The sequence below is a fragment of the Leopardus geoffroyi genome, chromosome A3, assembly GCF_018350155.1.
Source record: "Leopardus geoffroyi isolate Oge1 chromosome A3, O.geoffroyi_Oge1_pat1.0, whole genome shotgun sequence".
In the NCBI taxonomy this organism is placed as follows: domain Eukaryota; kingdom Metazoa; phylum Chordata; class Mammalia; order Carnivora; family Felidae; genus Leopardus; species Leopardus geoffroyi.
Genome location: NC_059336.1, coordinates 77,256,958 through 77,276,630, shown reverse-complemented (window position 1 = coordinate 77,276,630; position 19,673 = coordinate 77,256,958). Strand labels below are relative to the sequence as shown.

The 19,673-nt window shown below is 41.0% G+C and overlaps 1 long non-coding RNA gene across 4 annotated transcripts in view; it reads right to left on the bottom strand.

Moving 5' to 3' along the window:
- Nucleotides 1-19,673, bottom strand: part of LOC123580814 — a 242,135-nt gene that overhangs the window by 36,724 nt on the left and 185,738 nt on the right. For 2 of the 4 annotated variants that reach the window (XR_006703470.1, XR_006703472.1), the window contains one exon: nt 5,461-5,634. This is a non-coding gene — a long non-coding RNA (uncharacterized LOC123580814). Of the gene's footprint in view, nt 1-5,460; nt 5,637-7,653; nt 7,874-19,673 lie in introns of those variants that run through there. The other 2 variants (XR_006703473.1, XR_006703471.1) reach the window with 2 other exon arrangements.

Below are 19,673 nucleotides of genomic sequence, written 5' to 3'. Positions count from 1 at the left end.
CAGAACTGGGTTTGTGTTGAGTTAGCCACCGTATCTGGTTCCGTTGTCTCTGGGATGACTCCATGCTCCTGGATGTAGTTTTGTGACATACCCATCCAGAGCAGGATTCAATACACTGGTCTTACGTGTCATAGAAAGCAAGTAAAGGACATTTCTTAACACAGGAAAAAATGTTGAGTTCATGGATTCACTATTTTCTCACTAGCCTTGGTGAGTGCTAATGGCTCTCAAACAGGCACTGAAATGAATGCTATGGAGCCATATCAAAATCCTAGAAAATGTGAGGCACAAAGGTGCGCTTTTACCTGGAGAATCCTTCTCTTTCCTTACTTTTGCAACCAAAGGAGAAATTACAACTAGGGAGGCGGGGAGAAAAAGACTCCTTGGGTATATGTTAACAGGTTCTTTTTAAAAAAAATTTTTAAGTTTAGTTATCTACTTTGAGAAAGAGCAAGCACAAGCAGGAGAGAGGCACGGAGAGAGAGAGGGAGAGAGAGAGAGAGAAAATCCCAAGCAGTGCATAGCCCGATGTGGGGCTCGAAGTGACGAACCATGACCTGAGCTGAGATCAAGAGTCTGACACCCAACCGGTTGTGCCACCCAGGCACCCCTATGTTAACAGTTTTTAAACATTAAACATTAAAACAAGAGCATTATTTCTAGAGGGACCTCACCATACCCTAGAAAAGTGGCTTTTGTATGATTCCTGGCTTTTATGGACTTTAGCCAGCTCTTCAGCAGTCTTAGGTAAATTAATATTCAGTGAAAATTTTAATAAACACATGAAAATTTTCTACATTGTATTAAAAACTGATCAGTTGGCTTAATACTACACCTCTCATGCCTGCCCAGAGTGTTAGTCCATCTCATCAAAACACACTTGGGAAAAATATTGAAGTTAGTCCTAAGCCACCCCTGCTCCATTTTAATGCATTCATCACACAAATAGTTCTGGGTATTATTCCCCCTGTCCATTCTCTTCTATCCCTGGATCTTCCATTCCTTTCTTTTTCTCCCACGATGTCAGATTATTAAACACATACACTTCAGTAGGCCCACAGAAAATAGAACCACATCAGATTTGTTTTGGGCAGGAGGGGTCAGCCTGAATTTCCAGAGTGTGGCTCAGTCCTCTACCACACATTTCCTCCCACTCCAGGGATTTCACTTCATCTTTCATCCATCCAGCTAAGGAGAACAGGGGCTAATTTAGGAGCTTCTTTATGCCTGTACATATTCAGCCAGAGGGGTCACTGTTGATTGATGCAAGACACTCTGTCCTCCAAGAGCTCGCCAAGTCCCTGCTGGTCCAGAGAGTAGCAACCAACAGTAACTCACCCTTTAGTGCCTGTGCGTTTCTGTGCCTCCAGCTAGAAACCGTCAATAAAAACCAGAGGCAACTTATGTTGCCTTAGATCACTAATAAATGCTCCACACCACCACCTCAGAGCCCTTTCACAAAAATGTATTTCTCTACAGATAGATGCCAAGCCCCAGCAGCCAATTACTACAGAAATGCCTCAAAGGCTTGAAGGAGGAGGCAGGGAGAGACAAGGGGCTCTTTTCAAAGATAAGAGTTATATGCTTCCTCCTAATAAAAGTTGCTCCCTTTTGTTGAATGCTTCCTCTAAGCCAGACACTGGGATAAGGTTTAACCTACATTATTTCATTCATTTCCTACAATTCTGGGACTCCAAAAGCTCTAGCCCATTTTACAGATGAGGACACAAAGGCTCACAGGGCTTAGGCAGCTTCTACTTTCTGCTTCTCCACTCCCCTCCACACCCCCAACCTGCCACAACAAAGGCTTGTGGGTGTGTGTTGCAAAAGCAGCTGGGAAATGCCCAGATGCCAGGCATTTCAGGTGGATGTCTGGGCTTCAGAGCATGGCCACTCCTACCCTTACAATGCAAAGATGTTCAATGGTTCAGTTAGTTCACAGACTGCCAGAAACAGACATGACGTCTAGACATCATCTAGACATTGTCAACACTTCCAGGGCCTTCCACTTTATTGGTGAGTGTTGAATATTCTGGAAATTTTCTTTTGGTACCAGAAAGCACTGGGTGCCCACCCTGTATATGGTACTGTGATGGGTTCTGCATAGGTTTAAGGGAGTGAAACGTTAAAAAAAAAAAGAAAGAAAGAAAGAAAGAAAAAAAGAAAAGAAAAAAAGATGGCACGGTCACAGTCTTCTACAATTATTTTTAATCATGCAATATTCAATAAAACCAGCCCCTGGGTTAAATGCTAGGGATAAAGGGAATAAACGCTCCTGGGCCATAGATTTTATCATTTCTTTTTATCCTTCCTTTGTTCTACCCTTGTTTCCTAAGGAGTCTCATTATCTCCCTTTATATACACAGGTCTTAGGCAGATTACATGGCAGGATGAAACACCTGCACTGACCAAAAATCCATTTGGCTACTAACTACAGAAAAGCCAATATATCCACATCCTGAAAAGTTCATCTTGCTGGACACTGGTTACGGTCTGACAGGTTAGAGCTGTCAGTTTCGCACTTCACCACGCTTCACTCCTGCAAGAACGGAACCACTGACTATCATGAACTTTTGACTTCTTCTCACCCCTCCCTGAAAACTCGCAACACAGGAACATTAAATACCCAAGATAATTGCTTATCTGTAATAACTGTGGCATGAAGGACCCTAGGGATGCTGCCTTACATCTCCTCTAACCGAGCCGTTCCGCAACATTTCTGTGAAGGAGCAGACGTAAGCTGTCTCCTCTTTGCCAGAGAGCAGAAGACCCTGTGGATATGGTAAGACCCAGGCTTGAATTTGGGGATGAGGATCAGCACCCTTTTCTGCTATGGAGAAAAATGACCTACCCTTTTGAAGGTAATGATACTATTAACGACAGTAATATCTTATACTTCTCCCCTGCTTCCCTATCTCTCAAACACATTACATCATGGTTCCATTGGCTCTACGTGCCAGACCTTACATTGGTATAAACGTTTTGATATTTTGCTCAGCTGTAACACATCTCTGTATTTCATTCGACTGCCACAATGAGAAGGAGAAACATTGCTGTCCCAGCTTACCAAAGAAGAAACTGAGGGTCAGGGAAGGTCATTTTTGCAGGTTATGAAGCTAGAATTTCAGCACACATGATTCTTTGCAATGGCCAGCATTTATAGCTCTTCAGCAATCTTCATTTGGTGCACGGGGTATCTGGGGGTCTTCCTTAGGGAATCACAGAAGGGTGAGATCACGTGTGCCTAATGAGCCACGTGTCCCACCTCATGGACAGGAGTCACAGAGTTAGGTAGGTGGCCGTGGCCAGCGACACCCTGCCCAGAGCCTTTGTGTGGCAAGAAATCCAGTCCACTTCCAACAGCAAGGCTCTAAGAGAGGGGTTTCTGTTGACACTTTCTCTGTATGTTTTGTTATGCTTGTTTTTGTTGGCCTAGAGAACCAGCAGCCAGGGACAGCAGGATGACTTTGAGCCAAGGGGCGGTCTGTTCACACCCTAGGGACAGGAGTGTTTCACTAAGTTGCTGCCGCTTGAAAGGACAGCCGCCACGCAGTCTTGCTCTCTCCCGGTTTTGTTATCCCTGAGATAATAAATAAAGGCTCATTCTGTTGTGTCCAAAAGACCCTTTTCAGGAGACCTGCTCTTGCTGGAAGTCTCCAGAGCCTCCTCACCTGATTACAGTCAGATGCTGGGCATTTCAAATTAAATTAGAACAAATAACAAAAATGAAAGGAGAGTGGGGAGGAGGAGGAACAAACCAGCAAAAATGGTATTCATTTAAAGTAGTCAATGAGAAAAACGGAGCCCGAAAAACTCAGCTGATAACGGCAGAGATTGACATTTGCTGTCCATCTTAGGCTAAAAAGAGTCACAAGTGAGAATCTGTCGGGATGACAATTCCAGGCCAATTTCATGTAGAATATTCTGATGCAGATATGGCCAGGATAAACAAGAAGATGTTTTAAATCTAGACCTGAATTTTTATGGCCCTCAGACCACGATAGGATCTCTATTTGCTTGTGTATGCAACATACAAGATACAGTTCTTGGAAGATGGTAAGAATATTTGTCCCATTGTGCCATTGTTTCCTCTAGCAAGTCCTGTCAAGGACGAACTGTCATTTGAGCTCAGAATTCTGCTGAAGATGTGCCTAGAGAGACCCACTGGAGTATGGATGGATGAGAAGGCAGAGGAATTCTTGTAATACCTGGTCCCAATATGCTCCAATGTCAGGAAGATGGTTTAAAATCAAACGGAAGGATTCATGGACCAAGATTACAGTGTGTCCATTGCCAAAGTGATTTAAGACAGCATCCTTAGAGCTCCATTGAAAACAACTTGAAATCAAGCAGTCTAACAAAGCCTCAGAATCACTTCGGCCTCCTTCATACCACTTTACCTTGGTTCCAGCCTGGTCTCACATTTGCCTGGAACATAGCTATCACCTATTTCAGCTGCCCTAAATACTGCCGGATGGATCCCAGAGCAGTATTAAGGTATCTGATAAGACAATCTAACTTCACCATCCAGATGCTGAAAGGACATTTACATTTAGTGTGCTTTTTCGATCCTATTAGCCAAAGTAGTATATTGTACAGTAAAATATATTGTCTCATTACACTGCTTTCATCACGAAGAAACAATGAGCACACAGAAACGTAATTCATATTATATTGTCTGTCACTAAAGGAGGGCTCTTCGGCAAACCTAAACCCAATTTGGAGCAAATAAACTATTAGTGAGCTAGAGAGTTCACTAATCTTGTGCCCAAACTAGTAGCATCCACATATTAAAAGCCATTATCAACTAGGCAAAGAGACCCAGGAGAACACAACAGATGATTACCTTCCGAGAGACATTCTTGCACATAGCATTAAAAACGCTGTTTGGTCATGTGTCTGTCCCCTAACATCACTCTTCATTTTGATTTCCAGTGGCCAGGCATAAGGAAAACTTCCAAGGCTCTGAAGGAGCCGGTGCTAGTGGGGATTACCTCAAAAAATGTGACAACCCCTTTATTAAAAAAACAATAAGCATTCAAGAGTGATCAGTGAAAAAAATGTCTCTTAAGGCCATTTATTTTTAGCTGAGCGTTGTTGTGACTGTTTCCATGGCTAAACCATGAACATGTTTGCTGCACAAGCCCGGTCAGCTAGTGGCCTTAATTAACTTTCAAATGGAGAATGCTGCGGTTTACCACTTATTAAATACCCACCACACCGAGTTACAGTTTTACCCTTCCACACCTCACTTAGTCAAGACGCCTCGAAAAACCCACGATGCTGAATAACTGTTGATTTAAAAATAGGGACCACGTGTAATTATCCGACTGAACACACAGGCTGTGAGGAAAGTTTACTAAAATCTGGGCAGCTTTCATTTCCAGATTGAATGATATAATTTGTAAATTGAGGCAACAGGATAAGTCACTCAGAAAGAATAGAACAAGCTGTTCTTACTCATTCAAAGGGCTTCAACACATATTTGTTAAGGGCTTGCTTGGCGTTCCAGATACGGCATATTCTTCCAGATTCCTCATGTCCAGGAATAGCAGGAGGTGGCAAACGGAGTTCAGGACATGGCAAAGAAGGAAGAGGACACTCTCAGCATTCAGGATCTTAAAACAGTATGCTCTCTAGAGAAGGAAGAGTACGAAATCACTCATCAGGCTAATCTACTCTTAATACAACATACAAGTAGCCTCACCAAACTCATTTCACCAAGCGTTTTATCCAGGAGGGAGATGATGCGGTTTGAGATTCAATCGAGACAGAATTAGTTTTTGTGATTAGCTAGGTGAGTGGTTAAGGTATAATAATAATGGTGTCCTTATTCCTTCTCTCCTCTCTCTCACCCAGTACTCTGAGACACACACACACACACATCCACACACGCACACCCTCGCCCACGTCTGTTTGGATTCGGCTTGTGAATCTTCAACTAGTGTTGTCTGTGTTTCAAGTTGTGTACTCTCAGGGAAAAAAAAAAAAAGAAGTGAATTCACCTCTCGTTGAAATTCCACTGTGTATAAAATGGTCTTGGAATTTGAAGGGAGAAAAAAAAAATCCTTCTACAAAGAGAACATGTGAAAAGGCCAAGGGAGAGCATAACTGAAAAAAATATATAAAAATGCAAATTTTCCTAAACTCCAGCTTTGGATGGACTGAAGCATAAGTGAGAACTTCAACAAAGCAATAGAAAAAGATGACAGCTCAGAGTTTCAGAAATTTAAGACAGCAGCAGGATTAGACACTTTGGGTTGTCTTCGCACACATTTCTTATGGGAGTTAATTCCATTTGACATGCAAGACCAAAGCAAGATTACAGAGGCATAGCCCCATGGCGAGGTGTATGCTGTAGCTAAAAGCTGGGATTTGAATAATTGTGCAGGCTTACTCCAAGAATCAGGCGAGAACAGAATGAATGGATTATTACAAGGAACTTTGTACATTTTTAACTGCTGGACTTAATAAAATACCCTCTATGTGAGAGTGATGTTATGGTCGTCTGCACTCACTCTAGCTGAAGTTTGTGGTAGGATCCATCAAAAATGAGGAAGAACAGAAACTGATTTTTAAAAAGAAAGAAAGAAAAGAAATGAATTTCACAAGGAATGACTGGGCTGGGTTGTGGCCGTATGATTTAGAGAGGAACAACAAATTTGGAAAACTTGAGATCAACACACCTAAGCCCTCTACCCACCTGCCTAAAGGTAGAGGGAATTCATTTCCTGGGCAAAGATGTTTGAGGAGAAGTGGAGAATAGAATTCAAGGAAAGTGGGCCACAAAAGGTGGATTTTTACTTCACTATTTCAGCTCGTTAGGGAGGTCATTTGTTACTGAGAAAAATTACTAACCCACACATCGTTTTATATATATGTATAAATGTGACCTCTTTCGTTGGAATCTGTGGAAGCACTTGTCTGTAAAAGGCAGAAAGAGTAACAGTTCTAAAGACTCCTCACTGCTTAATTAACTGTCCAGTGAGAATTATTAAAATTCCCTATATAATTCTTATTTAGCTCTCATTAAAGTGAAGGATACAAATGCCGGACAATGCCAGGTTCAGAGAAGCTTTAAGAAAGGAAAGTTAGTCTTGTAATAGCTGAGAATTATGAAAAGCTGCCCATTAACAGTAGCCAAGTAGACCTTTCATTTTAAAAGTCACTGATTCAGATCGGAAATGATTTGATTTGATTTTCTCCTTTAGAGTAGACTTCATCTCTTCTCCTCCTGAGAGCCCACTTCTGATCCTCCAGGAGCCCTAACCAGCCCAGTGGGGAGAGAGAAGTCCACCCCAGGAGAGGAGGAAACTGCTCTGGGGCCACGGCACTGGGGAAGCGCGCCCTCTGCTGGGGAAGGCCAGTCTGCAGTGGGGCTTGGGAAAATCCCCCAAAGAGCCTGCCCTCAGGAAAGCAAAAGAGATGCACATCTCCAGGAGGGACCCCCTCGAAGACACGTGGCATCTCTTTCTCATCACTGCAAGACGAGATTAGAGAAGGGACAGGAGAGGGGGTGAGTGCTCGATTTAACCAGAACTCAAATGCAGCTCTCTTCACAAAACATATCCGCCAACTTCAGCCTGCCATGCAAAATGGCAACAGGAATGATGAACACATTACAAATTTGTAGACCCTAAAATTAAACTCCACCTCATTTATTTCATATTTCAGCATGCCGGGGATGGCTGACATTACAGGCACACATCTTTCCTGATAAGCTCTGTGATTTCCTTCTTGGCAAAGGGATTTGTGCTCTGTATGGATGCACTCAGTCTTCTTGAAGCCCCAATTCTGTGTGGTAGAGCTAGGAAAGAGGAGGCATGCTGCAGTGATCTGCAGAAGAAAGTCATCGAGAATCGTAGCCCTGGGAGGAAAGCAAATGGAGAAGTTACCAAAGGAAGATAAAGAGCTAGTCTTTCCCCCTCTGTCTCTGTGCATCATTTAGATCCCTGCTACTAAGAGCCATTCACAGACCGGCAGCTTCACCATCACCTGGCAGCCTGTTAGAAAGGCAGGAGCCCAGGTCCCACCTAGACCTACTGACTCAGAGTCTGCATTTTAACAAGATTCTCGGTGATTCAGAAGTACACTCAACGTTGAGATGCATCGCCGTAGACACTAGAAGAGCTAAAGCACAAGGAAAACTAGAGCACTGAACTTTACAGGTGGAAGGAAGCCTAGATACCAGCTGCCTCCTTGGATAAGGAAACCAAGGCCCAGAGAAGAACATAGCTCCTTACACATCAATGAAGGGAACTTTACATAGGCCCGAATTCGGTCTGCTACGAAAGCTGGAACACAAAAGCTTTCACAGGCTTTTGCGGTTAGCCTCGTCACATACTACAAAAGCAACAGAATGTGGCACTGACACAACAGTGATATAGGGGATCAATCTCATGTGGGAGGGACCTTGTCTTCTTCTAATCAGCTCTGTACTACTGAAATGACTTGTCTAAATTCTTCAAGAATTGACAGAGAAATGAGATTCTGATATTCCTTCTATTCACATAATGATTGATGAAACACATGGGAAAATAAATTGAATTATGTTATAATCTCCCAGGGAAACATAATTAAGTTGTAAAGCATTCCCATGAAATCCTAAAAGCCTTATATCATGTAGACAGTGACTTCTACTACATGATCAATAATTATATTAATTAAAGATAATTATTTTGATAAGATGGTGTGACTTTGGGGCTCCACTTATTCTTGATCTGATATATTGATCAAATAGTGAAGACTCGGCAGGAGCCAGAGCCAGACAGAAAGGATTCTTTGGGGGTTCCAGAAAGCTTTATGATATTTACGCTAAATTGTACTAATTTGTAATTCCCGACCAGTAATTTGATGCTTATTCACACAATCCAATGGGTAATACACATACAAAACCAGCAAAACATTCCATTCACTATTCTTAATTCTCTGTGAGATAGAAGCAAGTGATAGTCAGCTAGTAATAGATACTATATGAAACATAAAATCCAATATTCCTCGAACTTTCACAACTCCAGAACATCCAATACATTCCTTGTGTGTATGTAGGACTTTAAAGGGCATTCATGGCAACTCTGGAGCAATGAGCTAAAAGAACTAGACCCAAAGTTAACAATGCTCAGAAAGCTGCAATGAGCACGGACCCTTAAACATTCGCTAACTTTCTCTGTAAACAGAGAATTATGATTATGAAGATCAGCCCTGGAACGCACGTCTGGTCATGCACAACTGAGACTTCTAGCTGATTCTTTCTCTGAGCTTTCCAGAGATACCCTTGCCGAGTATTAGGCACCTATTCACCTTCATAAAGGTGAATCAGGGATCACCAACAGAACGTAGACTGAGATGGAAACGTGAATTCTAAGCAATAGTAAAAGAATCATATCACAAACACACCAGGTTTGGAATTTTTTTTAAAGGCCACCACCCTTATCACCATTATATGTTATTAACTTTCCAGAATTCTTTGCACTCAGGATAGTGTTGGGTTGTTTTATTATTAAGGGATAATGTAGTTGAAAAGAATCACAAGTATTAGGAACGAAGTCATTAGCATTACACGTGATTTTATCAGAATTTCCTTAAATTATTTGTGAAAGATCTTGCTGATATGATGACCACTATATGAAAGGTTGTAGAGTTTCCTCTCAATGAGGTACTTGAGAGTCAAAATCGAGGAGCCAATGCCACATGTTTGAATTGTGGGTCTGCCACTTACCACCCATGGCCTGAACAAGTAAAACGTCTCTCTATGCCTCAATTTCTACATCTGGAAGATAGGGATAACAGTAATACATATCTAAAGGAGTTGTGAGTTAACTCACCTAAATTTGGTGAGTTAATAAGCTGGAGACAACTGGAACATCCATGAGGCATACTAAACACCCACTTCATAGTGGCTATTATCAGTATTGCCCTTATAATTTATGTAGGTTGACTTATTCATGGTCATATTACTATTTATTAAAGAACAGTTTTCTTTAAACCCACCTTTCACACTACCTGAAAGCCAGGGTTTAGTCTCGAGCTCAAAATCTACTTTCTTAATAGTTATAAAAAAGAAGAAGGGTATTCATGGGACCTGAAAACACAAACTTATTTATGTTATAATTTGATGATCACACACACGCACATGCGCGCGCGCACACACACACACACACACACACGGGCACAGAACAATAATACCTCATAGCCCAATGCCAGAAGTTACCCTACGGGGGATTTGCTATAAAGGAAGCTAAATGTGACCCAGTATTCTAGTGAGAGATCTTACCATTCAGAGCAGAATAACCTGAGAACAAAATAATGCAGAAAGCAGCCCCGAGGTTCCTTTGTCTTTCCTCGGGTAAAATCAATTCTGTTATTATCCACAGTTGGGTATAGAATGGTGTATGAACAGCGTGGCTTCAGCCAGCAATACCTCTCAGAGAGTGGGTTTCATGGGTAATATTCCACACCCTGATTTACTCGGCATTGTCAAGAGAGAAAGGAGGAGTTCCATCTTAGGTGGGAAAATTTATTCTAAGGAAGTATTAAGACACTAGAAAAGACAAGAGAGAAGAAAGACCCGAGCAAATTCATATAGAATCAAATATGCTCATCCTCAGACATAGAGCCCAATGGGCAATATTGCTAGGCCTAATATCTTCCTCTCTGCTCTTTTACAGGAAGCCTGTTTAGCCATATGTCCTCATATTTCCTATTCGTGGGAGGGAAATGGACCATGCACATGATGCTGCACGTCAGAGTGAAATAGAAAAAGCTTTCCAAAGAAAGTAAGCAGACATATAAATGTGGCCTTGTGGAACCCATAAAATAGACCAGCAATGATTGAAAGCAAGAAAATGGCTTGTTCTTAAAACTACAAGAATTAGGCAATCGAGCTAACTAATAGGATCTGAGAAGATGTAAATAAGTTTTTTTATTAACAAAGGGAGTGAGGAGACAAATTTCAGCCTGAATGAAAGAAGGTAAATGATTCCTCCCCGAAGGCAGAGCCAAGATTTCTCAAATGCGCTGCCTTTAAGAGAGATAGAAGTAAAATATATGAAGCAAGATGACATAATGTGCTGTTGCTTAAATGTAGGCAATGATGGTATCCTATTCTACAGACCAAGTTGTGAGTAATTGAATGCAAGATAAAGCAAAAGTATGAAAAAGGCCACTCAGTAACAGAAGCATAAAAATGCAGTGTGTATAACTCCTGAGGAAGGTACAGTTGTGTAGGGCTGATTAGTAAAGAGGGCAGTCAACAGAACAGAGTGGATTTGCAGAGATTAGGATGGGGCAAGCTTTGTCCAGAAGATTGTACAAAGTTCTTGTTGGTCTTGAATCTGAAATAAGGTAAAAAACTTACCTCCCATCACAAAAGACCCGCTGTGAGCTTTTGGTATATCTCAGTCAAGCTACTTCTCTTTTCCCACAAGCCATTTAAAATATATAATTTACAATAACATTTGTATTCTCCTAGACATATTGTTCCCTGTAGCATCTCTCCTTTTGGGTGGGGGAAGGGAGAGGAAGCATATGGTACGGTATTTTTTTTAATGTTTATTTAGTCTGAAAGAGTGAGAGAGCAAGTAAGGGAGGGGCAGAGAGAGAGAGAGAGGGAGAGAGAGTCCCAAGTAGGCTCTGCACCGATGTGGGGCTCAATCCCACAAACATGAGATCATGACCTGAACTGAAATCAAGAGTTGGAAGCTTTCCCGACTGAGCCACCCAGGAGCCCTGGTACTGTATTTTTGATGTGGCAACATGACAGAGACCTTAAAAAGAAAAAAAGTGATTTCATCCATAATAGCTGAACTCTGGGAAAACACAGAGCTTGATAAAGCCTAAAGTTCAGCTTTTTTTTTTTTTTTTTAATTTTTTTTTTCAACGTTTATTTATTTTTGGGACAGAGAGAGACAGAGCGTGAACGGGGGAGGGGCAGAGAGAGAGGGAGACACAGAATCAGAAACAGGCTCCAGGCTCTGAGCCATCAGCCCAGAGCCTGACGCGGGGCTCGAACCCACGGACCGCGAGATCGTGACCTGGCTGAAGTCGGACGCTTAACCGACTGCGCCACCCAGGCGCCCCTAAAGTTCAGCTTTTAAGATGAGCAAGAAAAAGTCAGAAATGTGAAATCGCCAGGTGTGTGTCAAGAACTTGGGCATTTGCATTTCCAAACTCCAAGGACTCTGCCCCGGAGCTTGTTCCACTGTGAGGGGCACCACTACTTCTCCAGGTTCCAGGCAATAGAAGAGAAGTTTTTGAAGAAATACAAGAAAAAAAAAATACCCAGCCTACAAATTGCTTAGGAATCCCAAGCCAAATGTTTAAGAGACACAGAAGCGCAGGCAACAATGGACAATTGCCCAAACTTGGGCGCAAGAACACTCTGTGGTCTGTGGACTACTCTCGAACAACCGCATGACAAGGCCGGAGACCATCATTAAAGAGGAAAGGAAGTGTGCAGCCCTTCGAGACTACGAGGGACTCAGCTGAGGGCCACTGGTCCCCTCCTTTGTTTTAACCTGAGTGTTCTGAGGCCACTTGTGTTGGCAATGCTCTAATTCGTTCTGTGGGGACTTTGAAGATATTGATGGCTGGGGAGGTGTTTGTGTCTCTGGTGAGGGGAAAAAAATAGTTCTTTGACCTTTACCAAGGTAGACGTCTATGGCAGGATTCAGAAACAGAAGGTACAGGGGCAGAAAGAAGCCAAAGGCCCCCTGCAGCTGTGTTCATAGATCACTCTCACTAGGTGCTCATGGGAGCAAATGATGACTAATTAGGCAGGCATGACAGAAAAATAAATAAACAGAAAGAGGAGCTGGTATTTTTTAGGAATGTAAATGCAACTCAAAATCAGGAAACCTTAAACAACAACAGTTCTCAAACCTTTCACTTGTTGCAAGAGGGGGGAAGGAAAAATCTATCTTCAAGCAAAATCCTCAGTCTAGGATCAGCTCAGAAGCGAAGGGAGTAGCTGTGGCTGTGGGAGAAGTCACCGTGTACTTCTGCGAGCCTCTGGCCTGTCTGCTCCTTTCTTTCACTTTGAGCTTTACTCTCTGGTTTTTAGGGAAAGTTATAAAATGAGGAGAAGACAAAATATACATAAGTACTGACACGCACACGTGTGCATGTTTATTATGTTCTTTCCTATACATGGAAAAAAGACAAAAGAAGGAAAGTAATTTGCAGTTCAGTTCTCTGCCCTCGGTTCTGGCTCACCAATGAATCTTCTTATATACAAAGCTGACTGGAGGGAGGGGGGGATTGAATAACAAATTTATGTGATACAATCACATCATTTACAATCACATAATGGACCATATCCCAATTTTCAAAAGGCATAAAGTATCCTCATTAATACGATAAGTGCAGCAGCCAAATCAGCACTGTGATTTTATCAGGGTTTTTGACTGTACATGAATTAGAATGTAAAATGCATACAGAATTTTTAATGGGAAGGCTTTAACAGTCACTGAATGTATTTCTTACTGTCATTTGCATCACATTAAAGTGAAATTCTACATAAAAGGATAAAGAGAATATGTCCTAAATTACAGTTTTTCCATCGTTGTCATGTCCACACATAGAAAAATCTGATTCATAAGCTTAAACATGATCCTAAATCCGAAAAGGCTGCACCAACCCCCTATTTGTTTGTGGGGTTTATGTGGTTGTCTGGACCAGGTAGAGCTCTGTAAGGTCAGGTTGTCAGGACAAAGCTAAGAAAGATCATGAGGTCATGGGGGCGGGGGTGGGGGGAGCTCAGGGGCAGGGAGAGGATGTTTGTACTCACTGTCTCTTACTCTAGTACATCCTTAAATACTGTGACTGTGTTTTTCATTCCATCTCAGTCTACTAAAAAGTCACTCATGTTCCTTAGAAGTATTCTGTTGCATCACAGAAAGCTTCTGTCTTCAGTTTGGTTCACTTGAATAGAGTTCATGATCCTAGGTGGACGGCTGTGTGAGTGCAGCTTGGTATATTCCACCCTCGATTAGTTACATATATATTGCTACGTACACAGGATATCAAGGGAACACTTGCTTCATATGAAACCAGTGCATGTCTGCTTGTGTGTTGAAATCTGATCCATATGTCAGAAGTTAGTCTCAAGCAAATGGCAGTTGGGTAAGTTTGCTCAGCGGCGTCTACACACTGAGGCAAAAAAAGCAAACTGTCTTTTCTCATTAACCTCACATCACACACAGAGAAGTCAAGGATTGGTACACAGGAACTGATGCAGAATCCTAGGAATCTGAGACTGTTTTCCTTCCTAGAAGAAGCCAAGCTAAGACCATAGACTAGGAATGGTGAATACCTGCCGCAAACCCACTGGCAAGCACACCTGGTCCATGTGTAGGAATTCACGCTCGGAATGACATAGCTCTGTTACCATTTTAGAGTCTAAGTAGAGTGTGCTCTCATGCACCCAATAGAAAGCTATGCATGGAACCTGGGGTGAAACAGTTGGAACTTGCAACAGATCAGCAAGTGCGTCTTGCTCCTAGAGGAAAACATTCTATGTTTGCACATGGCAACAGCCCACGTGGAATGAATGGCTTTCAGAATGGCCAGTGTATCCATTTTAATCGATGTGTCTTTAATAGTTTATTTAATCACTTCATCTTTGATAAAGGTCAAAGGCTGCATAGAACAGTATTTTGCATTGATGGCCTCCTACTGCAATTAATTCAGGTTATTTTTCCTTGAATATACACAGATTATATATCTTGTACCATTGTTAGCAAAATGCATCAATGTCCTTCCGTATCGAGAAACAGGTTTTAAAACATTTATAATGGTGACAGATGTTACCCTAGCCCCCTTTCTTTTCCTTTCTCTCTCTTCTTTCTTCTTCCTTCCTTCTTTCTTTTAATCTTTCCTCCCGGCCTCCTTCTCTCCCTCGCTTCATTCCTTCCTTTCTCCTTTCCTTTCTCCCTTCCTTCCTTCCTTCCTCTTTCATTCCTTCCTTCCTTCTATCATACTCCTTGCATTAACATGGGAATTTGATTTTGCCCCCCCCCCAAAGAGATATATTCAGGTATCTGGTCCATTTTGATCCATGATAAAATTATTCTTTGTGATACCTAAAATACTTCCAATGACAAGACACCTGTGGAGAAGCCATTTATGTATTGATGGATCTTAAAACTCAAAGATATTTCCTGATAATAATGTTACTCAATGCAATGACTGCTGTCCCAAAATGTATGCATATTACCATCATCGACTTCATAATGCCCTTTCAGTGGGCAGTTCACCTGTAGGAATCCTGGCCCTAGCTGTTCACTGGCTGGGAGAGCATTAACAAGGCTCTTACCCTCGCGGAGGAACAGTTTGCTCATTTCTAAAGTGGAATCAATGACATTAATTTACTGACTTATTATGATGATGTAATAGGATGATATACATCAAGTATCTAAAGTAGCTCTTGGCGTGATGGAAAGAGTTCATACTGTTTTATCCACCATGCAAGATGTTTTACATTGGTTTTGCCAAACCTCAGGGCATCATACCTTTTTAAGAATCAAATTAACGCTATGTATGCTGACCTCCATGCATGATGACTGTTTATAGTCAGGTAAGTGAATCACATTTTCTTCTCCCATAAAAATAAGATAAATATGTTCAACTTCCCTTTTAGTCCCTCCTGACTCCCTTGGAGATGATAGCAAAATTCAGAAATTGAGAGAAGTATATTTGAGCAAAGAGAGACTATGTTCCTTTTTTATTGTTTGGGTTTAATAAAAGATGAATATATTAAGGTATATAACATGATGATTTGATATGATATACATAGTGAAATGATGAATAGAAACAAACTAATTAACATATCTTTTCCTCATATGGTTTTCCTCTGTGTGGGATGGAGCACCCAAAATGTACTCTCCTAGTATATTTCTAGTATTCAATTATTTTGAATGATGCTGTACATTAAATACTATTTTCTTTATTCTTTATCAGGAATCCAAAAACAGAACTTATTTTAAAATCTGCTATCACACCTTTTGTTTTTTTCATTTCATCAGAAACATGGTAATCGTTGGACCTGGTATTTCGCTGACTTACAAAAAAGGAAGGCATAAAGTTTTCTAGTTCTAACCCATCTCCTTGACTCACCTTTAGCATAATACAAACACAGATTTACCTAGTTTATACAGATAAAGAGTGTATTCTTTCGGGGACCATATGCCTGTGTAAATAATAGCAAAACAGATGAACATTTCCTCAAACTCCACATTTGTCGTATGATATAAGGTATGTCTAAGGCACTGACTTCCACCTCCAGATAAAACCAGTAATCTATCTCAAGGGAGCCAAACTTGTGCCACTACCTTTTCCTTCCTTTTAAATGTATGTTGTGTGCTTTACCTTATTACCCCACGCTTCATTGTTTCACATTATCTGCTCATAAGAATGATTTGAGTTATTTTACAGTATATAGATGTGTTAAATTGATTGGCAAGTAATATTTAAAACTACTTGAACTTTTTACTTTACATTCTCTTTTCTTCCCTCCTGCCAGCTCACATGTAGGTGCAAACATTCAGTAAATATACAGGTCAGATACATTACAACCTCAAAGATTCTGTGCTTCAAAAAATGCCTGATTCCATTGAAATCATCGAGGCATGCGAGTCCAACTTACACTACTCATCACCTTTGTTTCACCTCTTGCTTCATTGGAAAGGAATTGCTAATGCATCATATTTGTAATACTTCTATCTAAATTGGCCAAATAAGATGTCACTAATATTACTTTCACCTTTCTTTGAGGCTTTGTCTACAAAAGATGGGGCAGGGAGACTGATCTAAATCAGCTATGCAACTAAGTTAACCAAACTTGGATTTGTATTTACTCCTTATAATTTAGCTTTTCAAGTTCAAACTTTTCCCGATAAAATTTATTCATATAAGGAGACAAAGTCATAGGTTTGATCTCGGCAGACACGAGGACTTATAGTTTCTATTAAGCAATTTTAAAAAGGAACAGAAGAGTTAAAAACTAAACTATTCGGTCACTTCCTTCATGTATAGCTTTATTTCGGTTTCAATGTTAATATATTTATATCATGATAGATAATTTGGGTCCTCACTGGGCTTCACCTACTCTCAAAACTTTGAATTCTCTGACTATGCTTGTTAAAAATCATCTGAACGTTCTCTAAAATCAACTTTATAAATATACATATCCACCTTTCTTTTCCAGATGATGGATTTTTTTTTTCATTCTCTCAATATACCTCTCTGGTAATCTTGATCGATTTCCCTTGGTTTACTCTAATCGTTCAGTTGCCTTTGAGAAAACATTCTCCAGTAGAAGACTTGTTACATCTCATACACTGCGCTGTCTTTCTTCCTTTACACATCTGGTGTGCTCTCCTTTTCCATCCTTTGATATTTGGCAGACTAAGCATTGTGATAGTAATCAGGCCCATCTATGATATGTCCATCAAAGGCTAGGAAGCTAATATGCCCAGGGATGTCCTCTGAAGACTTATGAGGAAAGGTAGATTGTGGCTCACCCCCTGCCAAAAGACTGGACACAGGACTTCCTTCACCCAGTGCATTCCAGAGGTAGTTTGAGATGCCCTGAGGAGCAGGAAGCAAGAAGTCAGGCTATATTCATTGCATTGAAATACCCCATTTCTTTCAAACAGCTCACATAATGTTTGTGGATGCTTCGATCCTAAAGAATTTACAGAAACCTTTGCAGATTTCACATTCCCGCCAAGCCCCACACCCCATTCTACAGAAGTAGAAATTTCCCCAAAGTACCAAAGTGTTAAAGAGCTGAATGCAAGCAAAACCTCAAGTTTTCCTATTGTTCCACAACTTCCGTCTTTCTATATAGACTCTGCTGAAACCCTGCAGTGATAAACTTCTACAGCCTGCTTATTCTGTCCATCAGTCTCCATTTCCAAATATGAAAAAGGCCAGGGAAGTTTGTCCTCTTTTGAATTCTCAGCTTCCCAGGTCATGAAGCTGTCCTTCCCCTTATTGTAAGTAGATTTGTGTTTTCCTCAATTCCATATCCTGCAATCTATTTCATAGTTAAGGTACACCGTGAGGTATAATACCTTGAATGTATTTATATGAAAGTGTGGTGTTTTCTTTCTTCCCCTCCCACAAGAGGCTATATAGAAGAGAACTACCATTGTTACTTATTTTTATTCCTCCTGCTTACATCCAAGGAATTTCCGAACAGTCAAGTTGGAGCATATACATCTGAGCAAAATTGCTACATATTACCTTCTTCATTTCAGTCAATTCCTCTTTTATTCCAGGCACCAGAGCATTGACACTGACACATTGATGTTCTCCTTGTGAGAATTAGCCTATCACATTCATTTACATCCACTTAATTGCTGCTGCTATTGTTTAGTCCGTTAACCTCCAGCTAGGGTGCAATTCACGTGAACGCTGGGGAAGCACAACCATTCGATTAGTTCTGCAAAGTAGATTAAAATCTTCTGGCTAATTGGAGACTGTCCATACTGCTGCCTTTCTTTCAGCTCTAGGTTAAAGAAATGCCATGTCTTCAAGGGAGGGCTCTTAGTTGTCATATGGAAGACTTGACTGGACCCAATAGCGTTTTCTGAGTATGTCTGTGTATAGGACATTGTGCCAACAATTATCACCAGTCGGGTCTCTGCCTTCAATCTGCAGCTAGCCTTTTGATTGGCAACTTGCCTTCTTCCTTTTCATAAGAAGCACATGCACACTGGAGAAACTCCAACTTGGTATGTGGCTAAATCATTAGTATCCCAAATTCATAGGAATTTCATTCTGAAATATAAGCACTAAGAAAATTCCTTATGAAATGGTTTATCTAGTTTGGGGGGAAATGCGAATTAAGAACATGATAGTCTCACTTAATCCAAAGCACGACACCATGTTTGACATAGCTTATTTTCTTAGAGCCTATCATTGATCTTCTGGCAAGCATGCTTTGGTAACACTAACCTGTTGCACTGTTGTAGGCAATGAAGTCCCAAAGTTTTCCTTGTCAACACATCATCACCATGTATACATTAACCCGAAATGTTTTAAGATATTTAATTATGCTTTATCTAAAGAAGATGGGAAGTTTCCACATCCACTCCAGGAATTCTAAGAAACTGCAGTAGGTCAAATTTCTTCATTTAATCTAAAATGCCTGTCTCATCGTGGTTTCAGTCTACCTCTTCAGCACATTTTCTGAATGTACCCTAAAGTCCAGCCATTAAAAGCTGGTAGCCCTTCCTTAGATACATTATACTTTTTTTATGGCCTGGTGTCTTTATGTTGCTGTTCAGAATCTGGGGTTTGTTTTATGAACCAGGGAAACACATAGGAAGAAGTGCTTATGTTGACCTGAGTCATCAACATCAGGAATTGATCTAAACACCTTCCAGGTGCTTTACATCACTCACATCACCTAATCATCCCAATAGACATGTGGGAAGAGTCCTCATACCTATTTATGGATAGGCTCAGGCTCTGAAAGTTTGAGTGAACTGCGTGAGGTGACATGGTCAGTAAGTAACAAAGCACTGAATTGGAATCCAGGTCTATATGACTCCAAACCTCCTTCCTTCCTACTTCACCAGAGAGGTGTTCCCTAAGAAGAGAGAAATCCTAAGCTGCAACTTGAAAAAGATGACAGTATTCACAAGATAGAAGATAAGGAAGTCAAC